The following is a 25,742-nucleotide window of genomic DNA, read 5'->3' as shown; positions in this document are numbered from 1 at the left end:
GAGACACCTCCTCACATCTCCACCTGTGAGCAATCACTGGCACTCACCCTCATCCTTATTGCTATGTTACATTTATCCCTCACAGTGACCCTTCGCAAATATTTCCCTTTTATCTTAATACATTCCACTCCTCACACTCTTAACTCTCCTCCTTATTTCTTTACAGGAGCAGAGAGCACAGAACAATAGGGAGAGGCAGAGAACTGACCATTGCCATTCAGTCAGCTCCACTTTAACAACTGCACAGGAGGCAGCACAGGATCATTGGAGATGAGATCTCCCAGCTACCCGGTGACAGAATTAAACATCTCACAGCCAAATGGCATCCAACACTTAGTCATATTCACTGATGTGCAGGCTATGATCATTTGCATCATGGTAACTTGGAACCCTCTTCACCTCGCAAAGTCTAAATCATGACTTTAACCTCCCACAAGTCCCTCAGGAGCTGGTGTAGGAGGAAACTGAAGATTCCTTACAGGTGGTCATTCATTCTGATTCATGCACCCTACATTAGCTCAAATACATACATCTCGTTGGGTCATCAAGACAACTGGGGTTGAAGATGATGACAGCAGTGAAGAGCCTCTGTCCGACGACACAGTTCTCAAAACTCTGTTTCGCTGTATGCAACTCTGAGTCTTGGGTGGTGGTTGGGGAGTGCCCAGCATAAAGGACTGTTATGGAGCAGCAGCAGAGAAAGTTTGAGGTTCTTCCAGCATCTGCAACCGCGCTGCATTGCACACAATTAGAGAGAAATTGGAAGAGTCTGTTTCTAGCAGGAGTTTCAAGTATTCACACTGATGCCCACCTACATGGAGGAACAGATGTTATAGACAACTGAGTGTATACTGGCCTTGACTCGGGTAACACGGTAGCACAGTGGTTAGCACTGTTGCTTCACAGCTCCAGGGTCCCAGGTTCGATTCCCGGTTTGGGTCACTGTCCGAGTGGAGTCTGCACGTTCTCCCTGTGTCTGCGTGGGTTTCCTCCGGGTGCTCCAGTTTCCTCCCACAAGTACTGAAAGATGTGCTGTTAGGTGAATTGGACATTCTGAATTCTCCTTCCGTGTACCCAAACAGGCGCCGGAATGTGACGACCAGGGACTTTTCACAGTAACTTCATTGCAGTGTTAATGTAAGCCGACTTGTGACAATAAAGATTATTTAAAAAATTAAGCTGCGCACTCATCCAAAACAGGCTTAAAGCATGACGGAAATGCAGCTAAATGCTCCCCAGATTTTGTCTAGCAGGGAGGGTAGGGGCAGGGCTCATGGAAGTGGGTCTGTGCTCAAACTGCTTCCATTTCTGACGCCGTTCCTTCGGCCCCCTTCAGAGCCTCGCCTCTGTGCTCATGACCGAATCTTTCCCTGCTCAGGTGCAGTCCATGCAATGTTTGGCGTGGCTCTCATAGGTTTCTCATTCGCCATGATCATCTGAGATGTCAGAGCAATGAATGAGCAGCCTGCCTGCAGCTCTGCTGAAACCAATAGGTAAGATCAAATGGGTGTAATTGGGAGGAAAAGATAATGGATTTCTATTGCACTAAGGTGTTCACTTCAGTGGTGCATGTTAATAATAATAATCACTTATTGTCACAAGTAGGCTTCAATGAAGTTACTGTGAAAAGTCCTGAGTCGCCACATTCCGCTGACTGTTCGGGGAGGCCGGTACGGGAATTGAACCTGCGCTGCTGCCTTGTTCTGCACTACAAGCCAGCTGTTTAGCCCACTGTGATGATGTTTATGCATCATAGAATTTATTTCATTGCTTCATTATCCCATCTTTCTCATTTTCGCTTGCTGCGTGCCAAGGGGTTTTCTGTTTTGTGAAGGCTGGTATGATAAGTTACAGGTAAATAGTTGGTATTTGTGAAAGGGATCGATTGTTGATTGTGGGACTGCTTTATACTGAGACCTGGAGTGATGTAGGTTCAGAATTTGTGTGTCAAATGGCAGCACTGCCTCTGATTAACTGAAAGGTGCATGAATTAGATTGTCTTGGGCAGCCCTGGCAGCTGTGTGTACAAAAACTGATACTCCTCCACCTGCAAAAAGCCAAGGCACTTGACAGCCTTTCTCTTCTTGAAGCTCCACTTGTCGCGCTGTGCAATTTTGTGAAAGGCACAGCAGACCACCACCATCCTGAAATCCCCAGCCAGTGCATGCTGAAGGGCACCTGGATCAGACTTTCAACCTCCTAATTACTTTCTATATTACAGCCCTGACGCACATGTGTCTTCTGTTGTACCTTTTCTGGGCATCAGTATTTTGGTTCCTTTCAGGCATTATTTATCATGTATTCAAAGGGTGATCCTCATCCAATTACGTTTGTTGGAGGTGCGAAGATCTGTGCGAGGTTTGGCTGACACAGACTGATCACATCATGACAGCTCCTTGGAAATCTTGCACAGACCTGCTTGATGATCTTCTGATAGTTGGAGACTGGCTGAACATTGATGGAGTGGAATTCCTTTCATGTGATGAAGATTCCAGGGTGATCTGGAGGTACTTTGCTTTGGCACATATACAGTCAATGCCTCCCTAGACCTGTGGGATGTCAGCCAGAGTAGTAGATCCCAGAGCCTGCTCAGTCTGAGGCCTCGTCGGTTGAGAAGTGCACATGAAGTGATAGCCCTGGGAAACATGGTATTTTACACCTGTGCGATGCCCTTGCAGAGAGCACATTGCGAAATGCAACAGATAGCCCCAGCAGATCTCTGAAAGGAGCCAGAAACAAAAGGGCTGTGGCAGCTTTTTGATAGCACTGACAACGTGTGTCTACCTGATCCACTTACGAGCTACATGCAACTCTGTGTTCATCCTCTCTGTCCCTTGGGATAACAGAAAGTAGAGAAAAAGGTCACTGATGCTGTGCTGGTGTTGCTCCTGCTGCAGCAGCTATTATTCCTGCTGATAGTCCTCTTGTTCCTCTTCAGAGATCCAAACTAGAGTTGAATAAGCTGTTCCCATGCTGTTGTGAGTACTGGCAGCTGGGGCATTAGACAGTCAAAAAGTCCAAGGTAATAAAAATAACCTGAGTTGTTGGAAATCACCTCCAAAACAGTGAAAACATATACTCAGAACATAGACAGGGAAGCGCGTGCCCCATCGAATCACATTGTACCGTCAGATCACCTTGTTTTTCCTGGTGAGTTTTAGAAAACCTGAGCACACAAAGTTAAATTCAGATTGGGGGGTTAAAGAGTCAGTTAATGAACAATTTTCTTGTTAATAAAATACTTGGCAGATCCACCTATCCCACTGCTGCTTCCCGTATATTGTAGATCACACTCGGGTGAAAAGTCAACATCAGCAAGTTCCTGTTGGCTTCTTCAACATGCTGGCACTCAAACACCCACCCACCTTGTCAGATTGAAATAATATAAGTTACAATAATTATTGCAGGAATTTCATATGAATGTTAAGTAGTCATGCACTAATATTCTCACAAAATTTCAAAGCTTTTGATCTTTGCTTTAATAATTATTAACTTGGATTTTGCGGTCTCAATCATAGCAAAACTATCATTATTGGCCCATGAAACTGACAGCAACTTCAGGAGCGTGCACATGTGCAATATAATGTGGAAATCCAAAAGCTATTATCAGTGATTCAATGCTCCTCTCATGGCGGGTGGGGTCGTGACCCCCCCAACCCCACCACCTTCACCCCTATCCAAAAATGCAGCCAATGGAAATCATTGGAATGACGAGAGCTTCTACTCACATTACACTGTTAGTTTTGTTGTGAAAGCCTCTTGAAAAACGTGGGACTCGATTCACCGTCCCGCCTTACCAGATTTCTGGTTCAGCACACCGGCGGGATGCTCCATTTCGCCGGCTGGCCAATGGGGTTTCCCGGGCTGCCGGCAAAACGGAGCATTCCGACGGTGAAGAATCCAGCCCTTGATATCTGTTGAATGAGGTGTAACTTGGTTTTTAACTGCGTAATATCTTCATAATTATTGCTGACCACCCTCTCTCACCTTGAGAGGCTGATTTTATATTTGTGGGACGTCTGGGGCACGATTCTCCGCCACCCCGCCGGGTCGGAGAATCGCTGGGGGCTGGCGTGAATCCCGCCCCCGCCGTGTCCCGGATTCTCCGCCACCAGAGATTCGGCGGGGGCGGGAATCACGCCGTGCCGGTCGGCGGAAATCGCGCTGGTCGGCGGGCCCACCCCCGGTCCGCGGTGGGCCGAAGACCGGCCGCTGTCAACCCACGCTAGCCGGCGTGGATTGAACCACCTTTCGAATGGCGGGACAAGGCGGCGCGGGTGGGCTCCGGGTTCCTGGGGTGGGGAGCGTCGATCTGGCCCCGGGGGGTGCCCCCACGGTGGCCTGGCCCGCGATCGGGGCCCACCCATCCGCGGGCGGGCCTGTGCCGTGGGGGTGCTCTTTTCCTTCCGTCTTCGCCATGGTCTTCACTATGGCGGAGGCGGAAGAGACCCCCTCCACTGCGCATGCGCGGGGATGCCGTGAGCGGCCGCTGACGCTCCCGCGCATGCGTCGCACGGCAAAGTAATTTCCGCGCCAGCTGGCGGGGTGCCAAAGGCCTTTCCCGCCAGTCGGCGGGGCGGAAATTACTCCGGCGCGGGCCTAGCCCCTCAAGGTGAGGGCTCGGCCCCTCAAGATGCGGAGAATTCCGCACCTTTGGGGCTGCGCGATGCCGGACTGATTTGCGCCGCTTTTGGCGCCAGTCGGCGGACATCGCGCCGATTGTGGAGAATCCCAGGAATGGTAGGCCTAACATACGATGAACGTCTGAGGATCCTGGGATTATATTCATTGGCGTTTAGGAGGTTGAGGGGAGATCTAATAGAAATTTACAAGATAATGAATGGCTTAGATAGGGTGGACATAGGAAAGTTGTTTCCATTAGCAGGGGAGACTAGGACCCGGGGGCACAGCCTTAGAATAAAAGGGAGTCACTTTAGAACAGAGATGAGGAGAAATTTCTTCAGCCAGAGAGTGGTGGGTCTGTGGAATTCATTGCCACAGAGGGCGGTGAAGGCCGGGACGTTGAGTGTCTTTAAGACAGAAGTTGATAAATTCTTGATTTCTCGAGGAATTAAGGGCTATGGAGAGAGAGCTGGTAAATGGAGTTGAAATCAGCCATGGTTGAATGGTGGAGTGGACTCGATGGGCCGAATGGCCTTACTTCCGCTCCTATGTCTTATGGTAATCCCTGATTAATACTCAGTCACTGAACTTCTATAGCCTCTGGGGTAGAGAATTCCAAAGTTTCACAACCTCCGTGTTAAAAACAAAACTCCGTCCTAATTGGCTTCCCCTGTATATTGGAATTGCGGTGGGGCTTCTCCGACCCCCTGCCAGGTCGGAGAATCCACGGGGAGAGGCGCGAATCCCACCCCGACGCCGGCTGCCCTATATTCCCGCGCTGTGTTTCAGGTGGCGGCGAGATTCTTGATATCATTGATATATATTGTGAACAGCTGAGTCCAGAGTATTGATTCTGAGGTACCCTGCTAGTCACAGCCTGCCAATGTGTGAATGGCACGTTAATTCCTACTCTCCAATTTTTGCCTGTTAACCAATGTTTAATTCATGCCCCCATTTTACCTCCAATCCAATGTTCTTTAATTTCGCTAGCCAGCCCAAATGAACAGGAACAGGAGGAGGCCATTAAGCCCTCCAGTTTTCTTTGCCATTTCATAAGATCATACTGATCTGATAGTAACCTCAAATGTGCATCCCGCCTATCCCCGATAAGCTTTCACCCCTTTGCTTCCCCAGAATCTATCCATCTCTGTCTTCAAACTATTCAAAGACTGCTTAAGACCACCTTTTCAGGAAGAGAGTTCCAAAGACTCACGGCCCTCAGAGAAAACATTTCACCACATCTCCATTTTAAATAGACAACCCCTTATTTTTAACAGTGACCCCTAGTTCTCGATTATCCGACATTCATCCTCACCACATCCACCCTGTCAATACCCCTCAGGATCTTTATAATTTCAATCAAGTCATCTCTTACTCTAAACTCCAGTGGATACAAGTCTAGCCTGTCCAATCTTTCCTCTTGAGATAACCCGCCCATTTCTGTATTAGTCTAGTAAACATTCTCTGAGCTGCTTCTAACACATTTACATCTCTGTACACAATACTCCAGTGTGACCTCACTAGTGCTCTGTACAACTGAAGTTTAGCCTCCCTACTTTTGTAGGCCTGGCATTGCTACCTTTCTAGTTAACCAGATGGTGGGTTCGTTCCTTGGACTGCTTCTTACTCATTGGAATGTATCTATTCTGTGTATTCTGAAATATCCCCTCAAATGTTTCTCACTGCATCTCTGCTGACCTATCCCTTAACCTGATATGCAAATTCACTTTAGCCAGCACTGCGTTCATGCCCTCATAATAGCCCTTATTTAAGTTTAAAAACATTGTCTCAGACCCACTCCTCTCTCCCTCTAACGGGACATAAAATTCAATCATAATATGGTTGCTGCTATTTAGGGACACCTTGACTAATTACTCCCATCTCCTTGCAGAATACCAGGTCTAGTATAGCCTGCTCCATGGTTCACTCCAGAACATGCTGTCTAAGAAACCAACTCGAAAACATTGAAGGAACTCTAATCTCATCTGTTGATTTACTGTTAGATTTGTACTCTCTCTCCCGTCCTATCACAATCTATTTTTCATTTCCCATAATAATACCTCTCCTTTGCCTTGCCTCTGCTCTTTGATTTACCACACTATGCCATTGGTAACTACATGGACCATGACAATTGGTTCCTCTCCTTCCACTGCAATTTCCTTTCCAGACCTTAAGTACATGGCTTGCAAGGAAACCGGTCCCAGTACATTCAGGGTGTAGACTTTTCTAATGGTACAGACCCCACTTTTCTGAGCACGGGTGCCAATGCCCTACAAACCAGAACCCACTTCTCCCACACCTGTCTTTGAACCACGCATTCATCTCTTTAGCCTGATTTATCTGATGCTAATTTGCACATTGCTCAGCCAATAATCCAGAGATTGTGCCCTTTGAAGTTCTGCTTCTTAATTTGGTGCCTAGGTCCTCATACTGACGATGCAGAATGTCCTTTTTTGTCCTGCCTATGTCATTGACAACGACATGGATCATGACAATTGGGTCCTCTCCCTCCTACTTCAATTTCTTTTGCAGACCTGAGCAAATGTCCCAGGAAACACAGCCATCTGGACTCATGCTTTCTGCTGCTGAGAGTGTTGTCAATCTCTCTGACTATATTATCCCCTACTACCACTGCGTTCCATTACGCTCTCCCAACTTGAATGGCTTCCTGTACCACGATGGCACGGTCAGTCAGGTCATGTCCAAACAAGCTGCAAAAACCTCAGACCTGTTGGGCAGTTGTAAAGGTTGAGGCCCCCGTGTACCTGCCCTCCGAATCCTCTTACCTGCCTCACTCGCAGTCACACTCTCCTGCCCCTGACCAAATCAAAAGACCCTTCCCGAAGAGCCGTGACTGCCTCCTGGGACAAAGAATCAAGGTAACTTTCCCCTCCCTGATATGTCGCAGTGTCTGTAATTCAGCCTCCAGCTCATAAACTCTGAGCCGAAGCTGCTTGAACTTCAAACCCTTCCGGCAGGCGTGTATGCCCTGGATCAAACTGGCGTCCAGGAGCACCCATATACTGCCGCTGTGACACATCACCTGCCCTGCCATCCTTAATGTGTTCTAATGATCTATTTATTTATTTTATTCATTTACATTTTTTACTTTTGTTTTTATTTATTTAACCTTCCCACCAGTTGCTAGACTATTTTGAACCTTAGGAATAGAATAAACCTCAGTCATTTACCTTGTACTCACCAAATCAACAGTGTTTTCTCCTGGAGCAGAGTAAGACCACTTCCTGAAGGCTGAGAATGCTAGAAAGCAAAAAGCAAGAGAGCACCTCTTTCTCTTCCTTCTCTAACTCCCTTCATTACCCTATTCCCAGCACTCTATTCCAAGTTGCACTTCTTGCGGTAAACCTTCTTAAAGTACATCTTTTCCCTGAAGAACTGAATTCCCATTTTGAACCAAATTCACAAATATACTCACAAATTTATAGGCCTTCTCTTTGAATCCGGTACAATCCTTAACATCCTTTGTTAGTCATGAATGACTGACTTTATTTTGGGGGTTTTGTGCCTTGAAAGAATGTATAGTTGCTGTAAACAATGTAATAATTCTTTAAAGACTATCGATTGCCTGTCTACCGTGACACCTTTTAATGTATTTTCCCAATCCACCTCCGCTAACTTTCTCACACCTTCATAATTTCCTTTGTTCCAATTTAACACTCTGATTTCAGATTGAACTACTTCACTTTCAAACAATGTAAAATGTAAAATTATATCATGTTATGTCCATTTATCCCGAAAGGATCTTTTGCAAGATTACTAATGAGCCCTTTATCGTTACACAATGCTCGATCAAATATATCCAATTCTCTGGTAAGTCCCTCAACATACTGCTTTCGAAAACCATCCCAAACGCACTGCAGAAACTCGCCTTCCATAGCTTTAGTGCTCATTAGATTTGCCCAGTCTGTGTGCAGATTGAAGTCACCCATAATTACTGTATAACCCATGCTACATGCTCCTCTAATCTCCTAATTAATTCATGCCATACACTACCATTACCTTTTGGTGACCTATAAACAGCTCCTATCAATGTTTACTGCCTCTTGCTGTTTCTTATGTTAAAAATCCCGTTGATGTTATCTCCAAGAGTGTCTCGAAACCCCGAAGGATAACTTGATACACTGGTTCTTAGTGCTGTATATTTATTTGGAATATTGTGAGGAACAAATAACAACCCAGTGAGGAACCAGTCCAGTCATTGTGTAAACAATGAATAAAGAATATTTATTAACATAAAAGAAAAGTGAAAACACATGACGGAAGACTAATACACACTGTGACATTAGTATGTTAATACCTAAACACCCAGTATTACCTGAATAATAATAAACTTCATTAGTGTCGCAAGTAGGCTTACGTTAACACTGCAATGAAGTTACTGTAAAAATCCCCTCGTCGCCACACTCCAGTGCCTGTTCAGGTGCATTGAAGGAGAATTCAGAATGTCCAATTCACCTTACAAGCACGTCTTTCGGGACTTGTGGGAGAAAACCGGAACACCCGAAGGAAACTCACCCAGACACAGGGAGAACGTGCAGACACTATACAGACAGTGACCCAAGCCGGGAATTGAACCCAAGTCCCAGGTGCTGTGAAGCAACGGTGCTAACCACTGAGCTACCGTGCCGCCTCTTGTTCCCAAAACATACACACATTCCCTGAAATCACCGAGGCATGGCATTCCCAAGTAACATTGATTATTTGTAACTCTATATGTCAAATCCAGTTAATAGTTACCACACAATACCGCTTAGATGACCAAGTTTGGGAAAACATCTCTCCCTGGTTCAGTGAAGGCACAAAACTGTGTCTTTTAGAGGAGAATATCTGCAATTTGTAGTGTAGATCCCTGTGGATTTGGCTGTCTACATCTCTCAAATTCCTTGCCTTTAGAAGTTATCACTTGTATCGCCCAGATATTCCTCTATCTGGGAAAGAATGTTCCTGCTCTGCCCATTCACACCTCAATACTGCATGCATTCAGGTAGAGTGGCCTTAACTTTATCTTTTTGACATTCTGATTTCAGAGCCTAGTTCATTCTCACTTTTTCGCCCACCTTCTAACCTCACATGCTAGTCTACTTCCTGTGACCAGCATTACTTCCATTCAATTTGAATTGCCCCTCGGGGTCTCACCCCCAGATAAGCTTGTTTAAACCCTCCCCAATTCCCCTGTGAGGACATTAGTCCCAATCCTGTTAAAGTGTAACCTGTCCATTGTCTGTAGGTCCCACCTGCCCCAGAGCCACCCCCAATGCCTCAGAAATCGTAATCTTAATTCTCCAGCTACGCGTTTAATCGTTTCCTACTCCTATTCCTATGTTTATTAGCATGAACATTGGGAGTAATTCTGAAATTGCTATTCTTGGAGACCTGCTTTTTAAATTTCCTTCATAACTCCCTAAAATCTGCTTTAAGGACCTCTTTGTACCTATGCCATTGGTATCAATGTGGACCACAACCTCCGGCTGTTCAACCTCTTCCAGTAGGATGTTCTGCAGCTGCTCCCTGCCATCCTTGACCCTGGCATTAGAGACGCAACACACGAAGCTGGAGTCATGCCTCCTGTTGCAGAAATGCCTGTCAGATCCCCTGACCTTTGAATTCCCTATCTCTATTTCTCTTCTACTCTTCTTCCGCCCCTCGTGTCGACTTGAGCCACCCATGATGCCATATGCTCTGGCTGCACTATCCTGAGGACCACCGCCTTCACCAGTATCCAAAATGGAAAACCGAGTAGCAAGCAAGATAGAATTAGGGAACACCTGCACTATTTGCCTGTTTCTCTTAGACTGCCTGACTGTCACCCATTCCCTCTCTGCCTGCAAGCTCCTCATTATGATCACCTCCCTAAACATGATATCCACATAATTCCCGCCTCGCCGATACACCACAGTTGAAGAAATTCCCCTTATCTCTGTCCTAAATGGCCTACCCCTTATTCTGAGATTGTGTCCCCTGGTTCCAGATCCCCCCCCACAGTCAGGGGAAACATCCATCCTGCATCTTGCCCGTTGAGCCCTGTAAGAATTCTGTATGTTTAAATTAGGTCACCTCTCATTCTTCTAAACTCTAGCAAATATAGACCCAGTCATCTCTTTCTCTCTCATATGACAATCCCACCATCCCAGAGGTCAGTCTGGTGAACTATTGTTACACTCCCTCTATGGTAAGTTTTTCCTTCCTTCGGTCACAACATAGCAGGTGCAATCTTACCAAGACTCTATACAGTTGTAGCAAGACTTTATTACTTCTGTACTCAAATCCTCTTCAATTAAAGACCAACATACCATTCATCTTCCTAATTGCTTGCTACACCTGCATGTTAGCTTTCAGTGATCAAGGACACCCAAGTTCTTGTGGAAATCAACACTTCCCAACACTTTACTGGGCAGCACGGTAGCAATGTGGATAGCACAATTGCTTCACAGCTCCAGGGTCCCAGGTTCGATTCCGGCTTGAGTCACTGTCTGTGCGGAGTCTGCACATCCTCCCTGTGTGTGCGTGGGTTTCCTCCGGGTGCTCCGGTTTCCTTCCACAGTCCAAAGATGTGCAGGTTAGGTGGATTGGCCATGCTAAATTGTCCTTAGTGTCCAAAATTGCCCTTAGTGTTGGGTGGGGTTACTGGGTTATGGGGATAGGGTGGAGGTGTGGACCTTGGGTAGGGTGCTCTTTCCAAGAGCTGGTGCAGACTCGATGGGCCGAATGGCCTCCTTCTGCACTGTAAATTCTATGAAATTCCCATTGCTACGAAAATACCTGATTGGCAGCTGTGGTTACTCACATTAAATCTAACTTTTATTGCAGCGAGCCAGCTTACAAATTGAATTGGAGATAATTTTCTGTAAGCTTTATTATTATGTTGCAAAATCCTGCTATAATGATCATAAATCCTATTTTCTGTTGAAAGGACAGAATGAATATAAGCATAAAGCATCTAAAAGTTCTTCTCATCTCTTGCTTTTATTGATTGGTAGACCGAAGAGGAAATTGTATAATGGGCAATACTGTTGTGTTCTTTGTTTTAGTTCTTTCACGATGGTGAAGGTTGTGGTGCTAACAAAGCACAGCAAACTATGTTTAATAAAAAAGCTAATTTATTACACTACACTGAATTAGATTTGAACATATTACTAAGGAATTTGTTAAGTAAAGATTGCACTATACATCTACACTATTAACTATACTACTAATTCAACTATCTCACAACTACTCTGTCTTGCTGTCTTCCACTCGCTCCATCTATCTCCCAGAAGTCAAGGAGGCATGTGATATTTATATGGTTGCTCCATAGTACTATCTAGTGACTGGACTAGTAACATTACAGCAACCCTTTATGTACTTTACAATATCCACATATTGTGACAAATAGGACCTTTTCTTTTTGAGTGCTACTGGAATTAGAAAAGTGTAGGAATGTGAGGAGGCCACTCTACCCTCTAATCTACCAATGAGTGAGACCATGTCTGATCTGTAACCCAACTCTTTATACCTCTCTTTGCCCAATAACCTTTTGATAACTTTGAACAACAAAAATCTAACAATTTTAGATTTAAAGTTGGCAGTTGATCCTGCACCACTTGACATTTGGGGAGGAGTTCCAAACTCCTCCCACCATTTGTGCGCAGAAATGTTTCCTCCGAAAAGCTCGGATTTTTAGATAATGCCCCCCCAGTCCTCGATTCCCCGACCAGTGGAAAAGGTTTCTCTCTAATCTGTCAGACCACCGCAACATCTTGAAAACTTTGATGAAATCACCTCTCAGTTTTCTAAATTCCAGGGAATACAATAATACTTTTAGTAATCTCTGAATATATTCTTCCTCAATCGTAGTGCCTAGGATTGCTCATGATGCTCAAGGTGTGGTCTAACCAGGACCGCAGAAGCATGACTTCTACGATATAAAGGCCAGGTTTCCATCAGTCATTTTGATCCTGAGAATGAATTTTAAAAGATTGAATTTTTACATTTTTGAAGACTTTCTTCCAAGTCAACTTGTAAAATAATGTTGAAGACAGACATTCCACTTGTATGAATACTGGAAAGTCGAATTAATTAGAGACATCCACAGAACTATTTCTAAATCCTAATATTGAATTGCCAACCATACCCCACAAATTCTATTTAATTTTTTTTTTAAGTTCATGTTTTACGAGATGTGGCCTTTGCCGGCTAGGCCAGCATTTGTTGCCCTTGAGAAGATGGAGTGAACTGCCTTCTTGAACTGCTGCAGTTCATGTGGAGTGTAGGTACACCCACTGTGCTATTAGGGAGGGGGTTCCAGGATTTTGGTCCAGTGACAATGAAGGAGGTGTGATATATTACCAAGTCAGGATGGTGAGTGACTTGGAGGGGATCCTCCAGGTGGTGATGTTCCCAGGTACCTGCTGCCCTTGTCCTTCTAGATGGTCTTGATCATGTGTTTGGAAGGTACTGCCTAAGGAGCCTTGGTTAATTTCAGCAGTGTATCTTGTAGATGGTACTATCATGATCCCAGACCAGACCCCAGCAGTGACTAGGACACTGGACTGAAGCCTCAATATTTTAGTTTATTTTGTAAGACTGTGTGGAAAGAATATTTTGCTCCAAGGGTGATTGCACAAAGAAATAGGGACTTGGCATTTTAAAATGAAACTTTATTATTAACATGATATTAAGCTCTTTAACATCACACCCGGAAATAGTTTACAATTACCCCTTAAACAATACTACTCAATACAATAAATACAATACCCTTAATTACTGTCTCTATTCCCAATTAAACAACAAGAAAGATAAAAACATCCAGCTCTCAATACGTGCTTTCCAGAACACTTTTGGCTCCTGTTAGAACCACTGCATACTCTGGCTGGATGTCTTCAAAAAGCTGGTTCAACTGGTTTGTTTCAGCTTCTTCCTTGTCCTCTGGCAAGCCTGCACTACTTTAAATATTATAATCGTTTTAAACTATCCTACTGTGAGAGCAAAATACTTTACTTGTGTTTGTAAATAGATCTCTGAAGACAGAGGGCCAGGTTAATAGGGTGGTGAAAAAGGCATATGGTACACTTGCCTTTATCAATTGTGGAATAGATTACAAAAGCAAGGAAGTCATATTGGAGTTAAAAGAACATTCATAAAATCATAGAATTTACAGTGCAGAAGGAGGCCATTCGGCCCATCGAGTCTGCACCGGCTCTTGGAAAGAGCACCCTACCCAAGCCCACACCCCCACCCTATCCCCATAACCCAGTAACCCCACCCAACACTTAGGGCAATTTTGGACACTAAGGGCAATTTAGCATGGCCAATCCACCTAACCTACACATCTTTGGACTGTGGGAGGAAACCGGAGCACCCGGAGGAAACCCACTCACACACGGGGAGAACGTACAGACTCCGCAGAGACAGTGACCCAAGCCGGGAATCGAACCTGGGACCCTGGAGCTGTGAAGCAATTGTGCTAACCACTATGCTACCGTGCTCCAAAGCTGGAATACTGTGTGCAGTTCTGGTCACCACATTATAGGAAGTACATGATTACACTGGAGGGGGTGCAGAGGCGATTCACCAGGATGTTGCCAGGGACGGGACATTTAAGTTATAAAGTGAGGTTGGAGAGGCTTGGGTTGTTTTTGCTGGAGCAGAGAAGACTGAGGGACAACCTGATTGAGGTGTACAAGATTATGAGGGGCATGGACAGGGTGGATTGGGAACAGCTGTTCTTAGTTGAAGGGTCGGTTAAGAGGGGACGCAAGTTCAAAGTAAAGGGCGGGTGGTTAAGGGGGGATTTGAGGTTTTTAGCCAGAGGGTGATGATGATGTGGAATGCACTGCCTGGGAGGGTGGTAGAGACAGATTGCCTCACATCCTTTAAAAAATAACTCGATGAGCATTTGGCACATCTTAACATGGCAAATGGGAAGGGCAGCACGGTGGCGCAGTGGTAGCACTGCAGTCTCACGCGCCGAGGTCCCAGGTTCGATCCCAGCTCTGGGTCACTGTCCGTGTGGAGTTTGCACATTCTCCCCGTGTTTGCGTGTGTTTCGCCCCCACAACCCAAAGATGTGCAAGGTAGGTGGATTGAACATGCTAAATTGCCCCTTAATTGGAAAAAAAATAATTGGGTACTCTAAATTTATAATTTAAAAAAAAAAAACATGGCAAATGGGATTAAGATTGGCAGATCAGGTGGCTTTCAGACTCGATGGACCGAAGGGCCTTTTCATCACTATTTTTCTGTGATTCTGTGAAAATTGGGGGCAATAGGGAAGACATTTTTGTATTTTGGAAAAATTAAGTTCAAAAAAGTGCTGAGAACAATGGAATCGAAGATGAAAGGGAAAAGGGTATGTAGGAGAGATATTGAGCTGATTTGTGGTAGGCTGGGTGGGACAACCTCCAGGAAATAGTTCTGTGCTCATAGAAGGTGAAATTTGAGTCAGCCATCCAGCCAACTCGGAAACATTTTGGGCTGTGAAAAACAGTCTTGTTTTGAAGTTTCTTGCATTTCCACAGCAGAGTGGAAGTCAGTTGGAGGAGCTGTGTATTAAAGCAACACCATTTTGCCTTGGGTAATATTACTCTATTTTTATAGTGCAACATCAATAAGGGAGTGTTTCCTGGAAGATCTTTACTTTTGGGTCTGGCTAAGTAGGGAATCTTTTCGAGTAATGTTTTGTAAGATTAATTTTAACTGTGTAACTCATCTTGTATGCTTAAGCTTTCTTTTCTTGGTGTTAATAAATCTTTTATTTTCAATTTTTTTTTATCCCCAAAGTGTTACTGGGCTTCTTGCTGCTGAGATCAATACGTTTTGTTTTCATTTTCAGAATACTAAAGAAAGGAGTATGGCTCATAAGCCAGGTTTCCCTCTGGAATTTGCTGTGCTCATAACATTGATAACAGAAACTTTCTGTACTGTGGCATATAATAATTTCTTAACAGTAACACAGGTTTTGTAAGTTTTCATTGGAAAAGATAATTCCGTAAAAAGTGTGATCTTTTTTGCAAATACTGCTTTCTATTCGCTGTTATCTAAAACCACTCTAAAACCTATTTATATGAATAAACATTTGGTTTCCTGTCCTCCTATCTCCTAATTGTCTTCAGCATCATATTTAATGCCTGATTATGCTCCTGTGAAGAACCTTGGGACATTGTACTATATCAGGGGCACTATATAAATGTAAAATGTTACTGTTAACGCCAAGAAAAGTAACTGAGTAAACACCATTCCTAAATGAATACTGTAAAGCTGAAATAATAAGTTGCATTTCTCACTTGTCATGCAAGAGTGCCTTTAAGAAATGGTTGTGTAAGCAATGTACCTTTAAGAAAACAGTGATGTCAGAGAGTGGGTGGAGCTCAGCTCAGTTCAGCCATTTTGCAGTTTGGTTTTGCAGTTAGTTTAAAAAGTGCCTGGCTGGTTTTGCTGAGAGCAGCTACAAAGTGCCTGGCTGGTTTTGCTGAGAGCAGTTTAAAAGTAGAAAGCCAGTTTGAGACAGCAGCTTGAGAAGTTCTGGTTTGCTGTGATCTACTTGAAGGGCAAAAGCCAGGTTTGAGAAAGCAGCGTGGGTGTGTCTGGGGGTTTCCAGAGAGCTGCATGAAGAAAGCAAGGTGCTGGAACTGAAGTCACCCAAGCTAATGTATCTCTGCCATTCTACAGAAAATATATATACCCTTTAACCTGATGTGATACAGTTTAAAGGTGTTAAGTCTCTTGAAAGTTTGAAGGAACATTTTAAAGAGTTATTTACTGTTGCAATATTTTCTGAGTTATCTTTGAAGTAAGGGGTGTTAAGAGATCCACTGTTCATTTAAGATGTTAAGTTGAGTTCATGGAATAAACAGTGGTTTGTGTTTAAAAACCCACGTGTCCACAATTGTAATCCCACACCTAAGGAAAAGCCGCGTGCTCGGAAAAGCAACAAATCCATTAAAGGGTGAGGTTGATTGAAATTCATGATACCTTTTGGGGTTCTGAAAACGCCTCGCCCATAACAATTGGGGGCTCGTCCGGGATAAAAGTCTATCTATTGGATTGGCTTTTGTGAACTTAATGACAGTGAAGGATTGTTGCTTTTCCAGTGTGGTATTTTAGTTTAAGTGGGGAGAGTGTTGTGAACAATGGCTCTTTCAGAGGCTCAGAAGTTTTTGGGGGTGGGGAATGTTACACGTAGTATCTTACGGACAGAAACGAAAAGCAGACTGTGAAATTTGGCAAGAACATTGCAGTTAACATTACCTGACAAAATTTGAAAAGATGAGGTAATTATGGCAGCGGTTAACCATTTAAAGTTGCCTGAGATAGAGCGTGACGCATTGGAAATGGCATAATTGAAGTGGGTTGCAGCCAATGGAACTCACTCATAGTGATAGTATCTAAACGGTTATGTGTGGTCTATAGAAAGGTGAATGCAGATACAAGAACAAACTCTTATCCTGTCCCACCATTGAAGGATTGCATTGTGACAGTGGGACAATCTGCTTTTATTTCCAACTTCCAGACATGGAAAGAACATTTAAAACATCGTATGGAGTTCTTCGATCGACATCAGGTGGCGGGTTTGGTGATGAACCTAGCCGAAAGTGAATTTGGAGAAGCCCAAATCACTTTCCTTGAGGAGTTTCCGATACCCTCAAAACAAAGGGAGGCAATGCGATCTCTTAACATGAAAAAAAAAATCAAAAATGAATTGGATCGAACAGCTGTGCAAACGTTTTGTGGCGTGATTACTCCACTGATGGAATTGCTGAAGAATCGTAAAAAATTTCAATGGACAGCGGACTTTCAACAGGCATTTGACTGCCTGAAAGCTGTGATCACCAATGCTCCTGTATTGGAGAATTGCAAGGGACTCTGTGGTCAGATTGAACTAAAGTATCTGATTCTAAAGAGAAATGCTGAGGAGTAGAGGAATGGATGGATCGTGCAGAGACTTTGTTCAAAGAGACTGTCAATCGAGAAGAATTTCGGTTGGAGGAAGATGAACAAAGAAAAATGGACTATATTATTATACCTGTTTGCATGTGTTGTTTTTTAAAAAAACGAAAAGGTATATTTACTGTGTCCATTTCTTAGTGGATGGTGCAAAAGGGAAAAATGAAACCATCTTGAAGTTGATGGTTTATTTTTTTTTTCTTGGGGGGAGGTGTCATACGAGAGTTCCTTTAAGAAATGGATGAGTAAGCAATGTACCTCTAAGAAAACAGTTATGTCAGAGAGTGGGTGAGCTCAGCTCAGTTCAGCCATTTTGCAGTTTGGTTTTGCAGTTAGTTTAAAAAGTGCCTGACTGGTTTTACTGAGAGCAGCTACAAAGTGCCTGGCTGGTTTTGCTGAGAGCAGTTTAAAAGTAGAAAGTCAGTTTGAGACAGCAGCTTGAGAAGTTCTGGTTTGCTGTGATCTACTTGAAGGGCGAAAGCCAGGTTTGAGAAAGCAGCGTGGGTGTGTCTGGGGGTTTCCAGAGAGCTGCATGACGAAAGCAAGGTGCTGGAGCTGAAGTCACCCAAGCTAATATATCTCTGCCATTCTACAGAAAAAATATATATCCTTTAACCTGATGTGATACTGTTTAAAGGTGTTAAGTCTCTTGGAAGATTGAAGGAACATTTTAAGGAGATATTTACTGTTGCAATATTTTCTGAGTTATCTTTGAAGTAAGGGGTGTTAAGAGATCCAATATTTGTTTAAGATATTAAGTTGAGTTCATGGAATAAACAGTGTTTTGTGTTTAAAAACCCACGTGTCCATAATTGTAATCCCACACCTAGGGAAAAGCAACAATTCCATTAAAGGGTGAGGTTGATTGAACTCCATGATACATTTTGGGGTTCTGAAAACGCCTCGCCCATAACACACTGCTTTTTTTATATTAGCAATTGAAACATTGGGCAAAATCTAACGGTTTCCGGCATGACGCGGCTGGTAAATCTCGTAAGAAACCTCTCGCAGGATTTACCCGGCTCGTCACGCCTTGCGAGATCTAACGGGATCTCGCGATACGTTACGATCTGGATCCTGCCCACAATGGGCGGGATCCAGGTCTGACTAATTCATATATTAGTGTGCTGCAGTAAGCAGTGTGTTCCCCGCTGAGACCCTGAAATGAAGCAGAGTCCCGTTTGATAGTGGAGTCATTCTCGGCACTGCTAGTGCTGGGAAATTCTTGACTAATCGCGCTCAACACGGGACTCTGTTTTATTTCCGTTAAGTAACGCCCTTTTCAGTCTTATGAAACCTGAAAAACTGTTGAAGATGATCACAGCAGCATGGTGGAGCACTGCCTCAGTGTCTCAGAGTGGGAGGGTATAGGTTTGATCCTTTGCTGATCTGTGTTTCTGACCTTAGCCATAGCGTTAAGATATCGGGAATTCTAATACCAAGTGACGTTTGACTTCCCACACGCAGCTAGTTTGTGCAGTCATATTCAGAGGCCTCTAAGCGGGATGGCTGTGGACTTTCTGATACCAAGTCTTGGATGAGATAGAACATTTCCCAAGATAATATTGGCACAGCGAGCACTCTGCAACTGATCCCTGTACCTCTCCTGCTCACATAAGAATGAATCCCATTGTGGACAGTCATGGGGCCCAACTCAACTTCAAACCCAATATCCTATCGATCACCAAAATTACATGATTCCACTTCTCCACTGTTATCCTTATATCAGTTTCACTGCTGCTAACACTTCATCATATCTCATCGGTTCTCAATGCAATTTCTGCAATGTTTCCATGCCAATTTCTTCAATCTCGCACCTACATAAAGTACAATTCAGCCAAGAAGCTGCTGCACAAGTCTGATCTTCGAAATTCTGGCCCACTACCGCCCCTATCATCACCCAGTTCTATTGACTCGCTAAACTCATCCTGTTAAATTCACACTCTTTGGCAAGTTAATAAATACCATCACAAATTTGTTCCACCCGATCGTTGCAACCTTCACCAGTTTTATGCCATAGTGATCACTTTCCTGACTGAAATCTTGGGCATTCCTTCTCACCCTTCCTCCCACTCTTGGTGCCTTCCTTAAATCTCTCTCATTAAAGCTCTTGACCTTGCCTTTTCTGTCAACAAAATCTTTAAAATCTATCTCTATAGTCACTTTCCCAAGTTACTTTCCAGCTCTGTACAACATCTGGCAATATTTGACCAATTAAATACATACGTTGGTTCTGACTTCATAAAGGAGGACACAAATAACATACCAGAAATGTTGGAACACAGGGATAGAGGAACTGAAGGAAATCAATATTAGTAGGGAAGTAGTCTGGGGGAATTGATGGAATTGAAGGCCAATACATTTTCACAGTCTGATAATCTACATCCTAGAGTACTTAAGGAAGTGGCCCTAGATATAGTGGAATCATTGGTAGTCATCTTCCAAGATTCTATAGACTCCAGAACAGTTCCTGCAGATTGGAGGGTAGATCATGTAACCCCACTATTTAAAAAGGTAGGTAGAGAGAAAACAGGGAATTATGGACTAATCAGTCTGACCTCACTAGTGGGGAAAATTCTAGAGTCCATTATAAATGATTTAATAGCAGAGCACTTGGAAAACAGTGGCAGGATTGGACAGAGTCAGCATAGATTTATGAAGGGGAAATCATACTTGATAAATGTATTGGAATTCTTCGAGGATATAACTAGTAGAGTTAACGAGGGGGAGCCGATGGATGTGGTTTACAGAACTTTCAGAAGGCTTTCGACAAAATCTCACATAAGAGATTAGAGTGTAAAATTAAAGCTCATGGGATTGGAGGTAGTGTTTTGAGATGGATAGAAACTGGTTGTCAGACAGGAAACAAAGAGTAGGAATAAATGGGTTTTAGTGGGGTACCGCAGAGATCGGTGCTAGGACCCCAGCAATTCACAATATATAGTAATGATTTAGATGAGGGAACTAAATGTAATGGATGCAGTACTCTTGACAGTATAATTTCTGGCTCGAAAATCTGTGCGAACAGCCGGCGCGAATCTGATCGGAATCTTCCCATAATTAGTCATTTCTATGGGGAGGGACATGATTTGCAGCAGCATTTAGAGGGCCGAGCCCAAACATGCCAGCAGGTGCCCTGATCTCAAAGTCAAGTGATAGTTCCCATTGTCCCCCACCAAAACCATGGACATCGTGATCCCCCACAGACAAAGGGAATGAGCCAAACCCTTGATCACAGAGGGAAAGCCCCCCCACAACCACCACTAAATGTTCCAGTAACCCCCCCCCCCCCCCCAGGGCACTGTCCTGTCACATCCCCGACCACCCGGAGCTACTAAGGCCTTTGAACTCCCCGGTGTGGTCACCACACCTGGCCTCCTATTGTGGAGACCAGTCGTGATTCCGACTGACGCCACATCACTGGTGGGAATATTACATGTTCCGGTGTCAAGCTTACTTTGCATATTAAAATATATTTAAATGTACTGGGCGTGAACCTGATTATGGCTGCTGGGAGGGCTGGGAACATTACAATCTGTTTCGTACCCAGCGCGAATCCCATTTCAAGGCTTTCCCGATATTTTACCGACAGGTAAATGCAGCAGGTGCAATGCGGCCAGAAAATCGCTCTCAATGTCTCCAAATTTGCAGGTGATACAAAGCTTGGTGGGGGGGGGGGGGGGGGGGTGAGCTGTGAGGAGGATGGGAAGGTGCTTCAATATGATTTGACAAGTTGAGTGAGTGGACAAATCAATGGCAGATGCAGCATAATGTGAGGTTATCCACTTTGGTAGTAAAGACAGGAAGCACATTATTGCCTGAACGGCTATAAATAGAGAGAAGGGAATGTGTAACGAGACCTGGATGTCCTTGTATACCAGTCGCTGAAGGTAAGCATGCAGGTAGAACAGGTGATAAAGGATTCAAATGGCTTTCATAGAATCATAGAATTTACAGTGCAGAAGGAGGCCATTCGGCCCATCGAGTCTGCACCGGCTCTTGGAAAGAGCACCCTACCCAAGCCCACACCCCCACCCTATCCCCATAACCCAGTACCCCACCCAACACGGAGGGCAATTTTGGACACTAAGGGCAATTTAGCATGGTCTATCCACCTAACCTGCACATCTTTGGACTGTGGGAGGAAACCGGAGCACCCGGAGGAAACCCACGCACACACGGGGAAAACGTACAGACTCCGCAGAGACAGTGACCCAAGCCGGGAATCGAACCTGGGACCCTGGAGCTGTGAAGCAATTGTGCTAATCACTATGCTACCGTGCTGCCCAACTCATGCAGGTATAAATGATGGCCAGGACACCAGAGGAACTCTGCAACTCCTGTTCGAGTAAAGCCAAGGAGCCTTTCACACCCACCTGACGGTGCTGCGATTAACGCTTAATCCACAAACTGGTACCTCTGGCAGGGTTGCATTTCCTCAGTAATCAATCTGCTGGTGTGTGCACAGGCTGCAAGAGTGAAGCATATGAGCCCATGACTCCTATTGAGCCACAGGTGACGCTGAATATCCCCTCCATAAATGCCATTTGAGGGAGAGGTGGTAACAAAAAGCAGACTGATCAATGGTAAACAAATGGGCCAGTCATGCAGCTTGAAGTGAAGACTTCAGTGAGTTAAGATTCACCGAATTTCACCATGAAGTATCCGTCCAGTAATTCTACTGTAGTATTTAGAAACTAAACGGGCACAATAGAAACTGGATGGTAAATACATTAAATAATGCAGCCAGCCTACATGTGGTTGAATAAATCAAACAAGCACACATTTTAAAGTTAGCAAATGCAGTCCAGCAGCTCCTTTCGGATCAACATCCTCCCCGCCACCCTCTCACATTGTGTGGGAGATTCACCGACAGCAGCTCCCACACCCGAGGCTGCCCCTGCTCTGCAAGGCCTTCCGCACATGCCCGTGTCGAGCGGCTTGCGATTGGCAACGAGCCAGCTGCTCCCACCCCCAGGTCCGGCCTCGCGGTCGCCGCCGAAACCCTGGCCGCCAGGTCTTTCCTTCATAGCGAGAGGATTTGAGTACAGGATCAGGGATGTATTGCTGCAATTATGCAGGGATTTGGTGAGATCACCCCTTAAATATTGTGTCCAGTTTTGTTCGTCTTATCTGAGGAAGAATGTTCCTGGTATGGAAGGGGTGCAGCAAAGATTTACCAGACTGATTCCTGGGATGGCAGGATTGACGTAGGAGGAGAGATTAAGTTGGTTAGGATTGTATTTGCTGGAGTTTAGAAGAATGAGGGGGATGTCACAGAAACCTAAAAAATTCTAACTGGACCAGACAGGGTGGATGAAAGAAGGCTGTTCCTGATGGCAGGGAGTCCAGAACCAGGAGTCAGTCTGAGGATACACGATAAACCATTTAGGACTGAGATGAGAAGAAACCTTTTCACACAGAGAGTGGTCGGCCTGCAGAATTCACTATCATAGAAAACAGTTGAGGCCAAAATAATGTATGTTTTCAAGAAGGAGTTAGATATTGCTCTTGAGGAATCAAAGGATATGGGGGGAAAGCAGGAACAGGTTGTTATATTCCTTGGCTTTTCCTCCAAGATAGCCAGATATGTACAGTTGACAAAGAGTATACAAATAAGAAGATTGAATCAAAACTAAATTATTTTACACTGCTAACTAAAATGAAGTTTGCACTTGCTCCTGAGTTACAGATAATAAACTAATGATGCTGAATCTGTAGTATAGTATTCAATATTCTATCTAACTATTAAACTACACTATGACTTGACCTTGTGCTATATATCTCTATTCAACTTTCACTCTGCTCTCTTCATGTTCTTGTCAGCTTCTCTCAGAATTCATCGAGATGCTGTCTTATATACAGTGACTTTGTAACGCCCTCTAGTGTTTGATTTACACACAGATTCAGATATTAACCCTTTACTGTACAGACATTATACATATCATTGCATCCCTTTTTTTTTTAGACATTTCTTTTCTTATATGACTGAAAGGAAAAAATGTATAAGATCGGTGCAGAATACATGATATCTATGTTAAATTAACAGGTGAGTAATAAACAAATGATCAAATAGTTAATTTGTGATTCATCACAAATTAAGTCTGTTCAGCTTACTTCTTATCCTGGATGATCTTCTCAATTCAGTAAGAGGAGTGTCAGAAATCTAGCAAAAAATTCTTTTGTAGCCTTGATCACAGATTTAACAGTCAAGTCAGACAGCTTGATAACTTCAGGATAGTTTGAGAAATAGTCTATGATTAGAACGTAATCAGGAACCTTGGAAATGAAATAAGTCGATTCCCACTTTTAACCATGGAGTCTTTTCTAGATCAGTGTTTTTCAAACTTTTTTTCTGGGGATCCATTTTTACCAACTTGGCCAACCTTCGGATCCCACGCCTGCCGACCTTCGGATCCCATGCCGGCCGACCTTCGGGACCCACGCCGGCCGACCTTCGGGACCCACGCCGGCCGACCTTCGGGACCCACGCCGGCCGACCTTCGGGACCCACGCCGGCCGACCTTCGGATCCCACGCCGGCCGACCTTCGGGACCCACGCCGGCCGACCTTCGGGACCCACGCCGGCCGACCTTCGGGACCCACGCCGGCCGACCTTCGGGACCCACGCCGGCCGACCTTCGGGACCCACGCCGGCCGACCTTCGGGACCCACGCCGGCCGACCTTCGGGACCCACGCCGGCCGACCTTCGGGAACCACGCCGGCCGACCTTCGGGACCCACGCCGGCCGACCTTCGGGACCCACGCCGGCCGACCTTCGGGACCCACGCCGGCCGACCTTCGGGATCCACGCCGGCCGACCTTCGGGACCCACGCCGGCCGACCTTCGGGACCCACGCCGGCCGACCTTCGGGACCCACGCCGGCCGACCTTCGGATCCCACGCCTGCCGACCTTCGGGACCCACGCCGGCCGACCTTCGGGACCCACGCCGGCCGACCTTCGGGACCCACGCCGGCCGACCTTCGGGACCCACGCCGGCCGACCTTCGGGACCCACGCCGGCCGACCTTCGGGACCCACGCCGGCCGACCTTCGCGACCCACGCCGGCCGACCTTCGGGACCCACGCCGGCCGACCTTCGGGACCCACGCCGGCCGACCTTCGGGACCCACGCCGGCCGACCTTCGGGACCCACGCCGGCCGACCTTCGGGACCCACGCCGGCCGACCTTCGGGACCCACGCCGGCCGACCTTCGGGACCCACGCCGGCCGACCTTCGGGACCCACGCCGGCCGACCTTCGGGACCCACGCCGGCCGACCTTCGGGACCCACGCCGGCCGACCTTCGGGACCCACGCCGGCCGACCTTCGGGACCCACGCCGGCCGACCTTCGGGACCCACGCCGGCCGACCTTCGGGACCCACGCCGGCCGACCTTCGGGACCCACGCCGGCCGACCTTCGGGACCCACGCCGGCCGACCTTCGGGACCCACGCCGGCCGACCTTCGGGACCCACGCCGGCCGACGTTCGGGACCCACGCCGGCCGGCCTTCGGGACCCACGCCGGCCGACCTTCGGGACCCACGCCGGCCGACCTTCGGGACCCACGCCGGCCGACCTTCGGGTCCCACGCCGGCCGACGTTCGGGACCCACGCCGGCCGGCCTTCGGGACCCACGCCGGCCGACGTTCGGGACCCACGCCGGCCGGCCTTCGGGACCCACGCCGGCCGACCTTCGGGACCCACGCCGGCCGACCTTCGGGACCCACGCCGGCCGACCTTCGCGACCCACGCCGGCCGACCTTCGGGACCCACGCCGGCCGACCTTCGGGACCCACGCCGGCCGACCTTCGGGACCCACGCCGGCCGGCCTTCGGGACCCACGCCGGCCGACCTTCGGGACCCACGCCGGCCGACCTTCGGGACCCACGCCGGCCGACCTTCGGGACCCACGCCGGCCGACGTTCGGGACCCACGCCGGCCGGCCTTCGGGACCCACGCCGGCCGACCTTCGGGACCCACGCCGGCCGACGTTCGGGACCCACGCCGGCCGGCCTTCGGGATCCACGCCGGCCGACCTTCGGGACCCACGACGGCCGACCTTCGCAACCCACCATTCTCTCTTACCTTGTTTGCTGCTGACTAAATGGAGGAATCGAATCGTGCCCAAAGCACGTGATGGTGACGTTCGGGTGCCGTTACCTGCTCTCTGC

General features: G+C 46.3%; 1 protein-coding gene across 3 annotated transcripts in view; it reads left to right on the top strand.

The window, feature by feature from the left end:
- The window catches only part of vps8 (VPS8 subunit of CORVET complex), a 1,010,867-nt gene that overhangs the window by 555,362 nt on the left and 429,763 nt on the right, over nt 1-25,742 (top strand). The gene's annotated exons all lie outside the window — the stretch shown is intronic.

The sequence above is a fragment of the Scyliorhinus torazame genome, chromosome 2, assembly GCF_047496885.1.
Source record: "Scyliorhinus torazame isolate Kashiwa2021f chromosome 2, sScyTor2.1, whole genome shotgun sequence".
Classification (NCBI taxonomy): domain Eukaryota; kingdom Metazoa; phylum Chordata; class Chondrichthyes; order Carcharhiniformes; family Scyliorhinidae; genus Scyliorhinus; species Scyliorhinus torazame.
The sequence above is the reverse complement of the archived record's forward strand: the minus strand, read 5'-3'. Positions and strand labels throughout refer to the sequence as shown.